This window comes from Vidua macroura (genome assembly GCF_024509145.1).
Source record: "Vidua macroura isolate BioBank_ID:100142 chromosome W unlocalized genomic scaffold, ASM2450914v1 whyW_random_scaffold_38, whole genome shotgun sequence".
NCBI classification, from domain to species: domain Eukaryota; kingdom Metazoa; phylum Chordata; class Aves; order Passeriformes; family Viduidae; genus Vidua; species Vidua macroura.
Window position 1 is genome coordinate 958,825 of NW_026530535.1, and position 5,552 is coordinate 964,376.

The following is a 5,552-nucleotide window of genomic DNA, read 5'->3' on the forward strand; positions in this document are numbered from 1 at the left end:
GGTCGAACGTCCTGCTGAGTCTTACACTCGAACTAAGGCCAAGCCCCCTTGCCTGAGCCTAGTAGGCTTGGGAAGCTTGGTCTCCCTGCCGAGGTGAGGCCGAACGTCCTGCCGAGCCTTACACTCGAACTAAGGCCAAGCCCCCTTGCCTGCGCCTAGTAGGCTTGGGAAGCTTGGTCTCCGTGCCGAGGTAAGGTCGAACGTCCTGCCGAGCCTTACACTCGAACTAAGGCCAAGCCCCCTTGCCTGACTCTCCTACTAGGCTTGGCAAGCTTGGTCTCCCTGCTGAGGGAAGGTCGAACGTCCTGCCGAGCCTTACACTCGAACTCCGGCCAAGCCTCCTTGCCTGAGCCTAGCAGGCTTGGGAAGCTTGGTCTCCCTGCCGAGGTAAGTTCGAACGTCCGGCCGAGTCGAACACTCGAACTCTGGCCAAGCCCCCTTGCCTGAGCCTAGTAGGCTTGGGAAGCTTGGTCTCCCTGCCGAGGTAAGGTCGAAAGTCCTGCCGAGCCTTACACTCGAACTCCGGCCAAGCCCCCTAGCCGGCCCTTACTAGGCTTGGGAAGTTTGGTCTCCCTGCCGAGGTAAGGTCGAACGTCCTGCCGAGCCTTACACTCGAACTCCGGCCAAGCCCCCTTGCCTGACTTTCCTACTGGGCTTGGGAAGCTTGGTCTCCCTGCCGAGGTAAGGTGGAACGTCCTGCCGAGCCTTACACTCGAACTCCGGCAAAGCCCCCTTGCCTGCCCCTACTAGACTTGGGAAGCTTGGTCTCCCTGCCGAGGTAAGGCCAAACGTCCTGCCGAGCCTTACACTCGAACTCGGGCCAAGCCCCCTTGCCTGACCCTAGTAGGCTTGGGAAGCTTGGTCTCCCTGCCGAGGTAAGGCCGAACGTCCTGCCAAGCCTTACACTCGAACTCCGGCCAAGCCCCCTTGCCCGACTTTCCTACTAGGCTTGGGAAGCTTGGTCTCCCTGCCGTGGTAAGGTCGAACGTCCTGCTGAGCCTTACAGTCGAACTAAGGCCAAGCCCCCTTGCCTGACTCTCCTACTGGGCTTGGGAAGCTTGGTCTCCCTGCCGAGGTAAGGTCGAACGTCCTGCCGAGCCTTACACTCGAACTCCGGCAAAGCCCCCTTGCCTGACTCTCCTGCTAGGCTTGGGAACCTTGGTCTCCCTGCCGAGTAAAGGACGAACGTCCTGCTGAGCCTTACACTCGAACTCCGGCCAAGCCCCCTTGCCTGACTCTCCTACTAGGCTTGGGAAGCTTGGTCTCCCTGCCGAGGTAAGGTCAAACGTCCTGCCGAGCCTTACACTCGAACTCCGGCCAAGCCCCCTTGCCTGCCCCTACTAGGCTTGGGAAGCTTCGTCTCCCTGACGAGGTAAGGTCGAACGTCCTGCCGCGCCTTACACTCGAACTCCGGCCAAGCTTCCTTGTCTGACTCTCCTGCTAGGCTTGGGAAGCTTGGTCTCCCTGCCGAGGTAAGGCCGAACGTCCTGCCAAGCCTTACACTGGAGCTCCGGCCAAGCCCCCTTCCCTGACTCTCCTACTAGGCTTGGGAAGCTTGGTCTCCCTGCCGAAGTAAGGTAGAACGTCCTGCCGAGTCTTACACTCGAACTCTGGCCAAGCCCCCTTGCCTGAGCCTAGTAGGCTTGGGAAGCTTGGTCTCCCTGCCGAGGTCAGGCCGAAAGTCCTGCCAAGCCTTACACTCAAACTCCGGCCAAGCCCCCTTGCCTGACTCTCCTTCTGGGCTTGGGAAGCTTGTTCTCCCTGCCGAGGTAAGGTCGAACGTCTTGCCGAGCCTTACACTCGAACTAAGGCCGAGCCCCCTTGCCTGACTATCCTACTAGGCTTGGGAAGCTTGGTCTCCCTGCCGAGGTAAGGTCGAACGTCCTGCCGAGCCTTACACTCGAACTCTGGCCAAGCCCCCTTACCTGAGCCTAGTAGGCTTGGGAAGCTTGGTCTCCCTGCCGAGGTAAGGTCGAACGTCCTGCCGAGTCTTACACTCGAACTCTGGCCAAGGCCCCTTGCCTGAGCCTAGTAGGCTTGGGAAGCTTCGTCTCCCTGCCGAGGTAAGGTCGAACATCCTGCCGAGCCCTACACTCGAACTCCGGCCAAGCCCCCTTGCCTGACTATCCTACTAGGCTTGGGAAGCTTGATCTCCCTGCCGAGGTAAGGCAGAACGTCCTGCCGAGTCTTACACTCGAACTCCGGCCAAGCCCCCTTGCCTGACCCTCCCGCTAGGCTTAGGAAGCTTGGTCTCCCTACCGAGGTAAGGCCGAACGTCCTGCCGAGCCTTACACTCGAACTCCGGCCAAGCCCCCTTGCCTGCCCCTACTATGCTTGGGAAGCTTCGTCTCCCTGACGAGGTAAGGTCAAACATCCTGCCGAGCCTTACACTCGAATTCTGGCCAAGCCTTCTCGCCTGACTCTCCTACTAGGCTTGGGAAGCTTGGTCTCCCTGCTGAGGTAAGGTCGAACGTCCTGCCGAGCCTTACACTCGAACTCCGGCCAAGCCCCCTTGCCTGAGCCTAGTAGGCTTGGGCAGCTTGGTCTCCCTGCCGAGGTAAGGTCGAACGTCCTGCCGAGCCTTACACTCGAACTCCGGCCAAGCCCCCTTGCCTGACTCTCCTGCTAGGCTTGGGAAGCTTGGTCTCCCTCCCGAGGTAAGGCCGAACGTCCTGCCAAGCCTTACACTCGAACTCCGGCCAAGCCCCCTTGCCTGACTCTCCTACTAGGCTTGGGAAGCTTGGTCTCCCTGCCGAGGTAAGGTCGAACGTCCTGCCGAGCCTTACACACAAACTCCGGCCAAGCCCCCTTGCCTGAGTCTCCTACTACGCTTGGGAAGCTTGGTCTCCCTGCCGAGGTAAGGTCGAACGTCCTGCCGAGTCTTACACTCCAACTCCGGCCAAGCCCCCTTGCCTGAGCCTAGTAGGCTTGGGAAGCTTGGTGTCCCAGACGAGGTAAGGTCGAACGTCCTGCCGAGCCTTACACTCGAACTCCGGCAAAGCCCCCTTGCCTGACTCTCCTGCTAGGCTTGGGAAGCTTGGTCTCCCTGCCGAGGTAAGGTCGAAAGTCCTGCCGAGCCTTACACTCGAACTCCGGCCAAGCCCCCTAGCAGGCCCTTACTAGGCTTGGGAAGCTTGGTCTCCCTGCCGAGGTAAGGTCGAACGTCCTGCCGAGCCTTACACTCGAACTCCGGCCAAGCCCCCTTGCCTGACTTTCCTACTGGGCTTGGGAAGCTTGGTCTCCCTGCCGAGGTAAGGTGGAACGTCCTGCCGAGCCTTACACTCGAACTCCGGCAAAGCCCCCTTGCCTGCCCCTACTAGACTTGGGAAGCTTGGTCTCCCTGCCGAGGTAAGGCCAAACGTCCAGCCGAGCCTTACACTCGAACTCGGGCCAAGCCCCCTTGCCTGACCCTAGTAGGCTTGGGAAGCTTGGTCTCTCTGCCGAGGTAAGGCCGAACGTCCTGCCAAGCCTTACACTCGAACTCCGGCCAAGCCCCCTTGCCCGACTTTCCTACTAGGCTTGGGAAGCTTGGTCTCCCTGTCGTGGTAAGGTCGAACGTCCTGCTGAGCCTTACAGTCGAGCTAAGGCCAAGCCCCCTTGCCTGACTCTCCGACTGGGCTTGGGAAGCTTGGTCTCCCTGACGAGGTAAGGTCGAACGTCCTGCCGAGCCTTACACTCGAACTCCGGCCAAGCCCCCTTGCCTGACTCTCCTACTAGGCTTGGGAAGCTTGGTCTCCCTGCCGAGGTAAGGTCGAACGTCCTGCCGAGCCTTACACTCGAACTAAGGCCAAGCCCCCTTGCCTGACTCTCCTTCTGGGCTTGGGAAGCTTGGTCTCCCCGCTGAGGTAAGGTCGAACATCCTGCCGAGACTTACACTCGAACTAAGGCCAAGCCCCCTTGCCTGACGCTAGTAGGCTTGGGAAGCTTGGTCTCCCTGCCGAGGTAAGGCCGAACGTCCTGCCAAGCCTTACACTCGAACTCTGGCCAAGCCCCCTTGCCCGACTTTCCTACTAGGCTTGGGAAGCTTGGTCTCCCTGCCGTGGTAAGGTCGAACGTCCTGCCAAGCCTTACAGTCGAACTAAGGCCAAGCCCCCTTGCCTGACTCTCCTACTGGGCTTGGGAAGCTTGGTCTCCCTGCCGAGGTAAGGTCGAACGTCCTGCCGAGCCTTACACTCGAACTCCGGCCAAGCCCCCTTGCCTGACTCTCCTACTAGGCTTGGGAAGCTTGGTCTCCCTGCCGAGGTAAGGTCGAACGTCCTGCCGAGCCTTACACTCGAACTAAGGCCAAGCCCCCTTGCCTGACTCTCCTTCTGGGCTTGATAAGCTTGGTCTCCCCCCTGAGGTAAGGTTGAACATCCTGCCGAGCCTTACACTCGAACTAAGGCCAAGCCCCCTTGCCTGCCCCAACTAGGCTTTGGAAGTTTGATCTCCCTGACGAGGTAAGGTCGAACGTCCTGCCGAGCCTTACACTCGAACTCCGGGCAAGCCCCCTTGCCGGCCCCTACTAGGCTTGGGAAGCTTGGTCTCCCTGCCGAGGTAAGGTCGAACGTCCTGCCGAGCCTTACACTCAAACTCCGGCCAAGCCCCCTTGCCTGACTCTCCTACTAGGCTTGGGAAGCTTGGTCTCCCTGCCGAGGTAAGGTCGAACGTCCTGCCGAGTCTTACACTCGAACTCGGGCCAAGCCCCCTTGCCTGACTCTCCTACTATGCTTGGGAAGCTTGGTCTCCCTGCCGAGGTAAGGCCGAACGTCCTGCCAAGCCTTACGCTCAAACTCCGGCCAAGCCCCCTTGCCTGACTCTCCTACTAGGCTTGGGAAGCTTGGTCTCCCTGCCGAGGTAAGGTCGAACGTCCTGCCGAGCCTTACACTCGAACTAAGTCCAAGCCCCCTTACCTGACTCTCCTACTAGGCTTGGCAAGCTTGGTCTCCCTGCTGAGGTAAGGTCGAACGTCCTGCCGAGCCTTACACTTGAACTCTGGCCAAGCCCCCTTGCCTGACCCTAGAAGGCTTGGGAAGCTTGGTCTCCCTGCTGAGGTAAGGTCGAACGTCCTGCTGAGTCTTACACTCGAACTAAGGCCAAGCCCCCTTGCCTGAGCCTAGTAGGCTTGGGAAGCTTGGTCTCCCTGCCGAGGTAAGGCCGAACGTCCTGCCGAGCCTTACACTCGAACTAAGGCCAAGCCCCCTTGCCTGCGCCTAGTAGGCTTGGGAAGCTTGGTCTCCGTGCCGAGGTAAGGTCGAACGTCCTGCCGAGCCTTACACTCGAACTCCGGCCAAGCCCCCTCGCCTGACTCTCCTGCTAGGCTTGGGAAGCTTGGTCTCCCTGCCGAGGTAAGGTCGAACGTCCTGCCGAGCCTTACACTCGAACTAAGGCCAAGCCCCCTTGCCTGACTCTCCTACTAGGCTTGGCAAGCTTGGTCTCCCTGCTGAGGGAAGGTCGAACGTCCTGCCGAGCCTTACACTCGAACTCCGGCCAAGCCTCCTTGCCTGAGCCTAGCAGGCTTGGGAAGCTTGGTCTCCCTGCCGAGGTAAGTTCGAACGTCCGGCCGAGTCGAA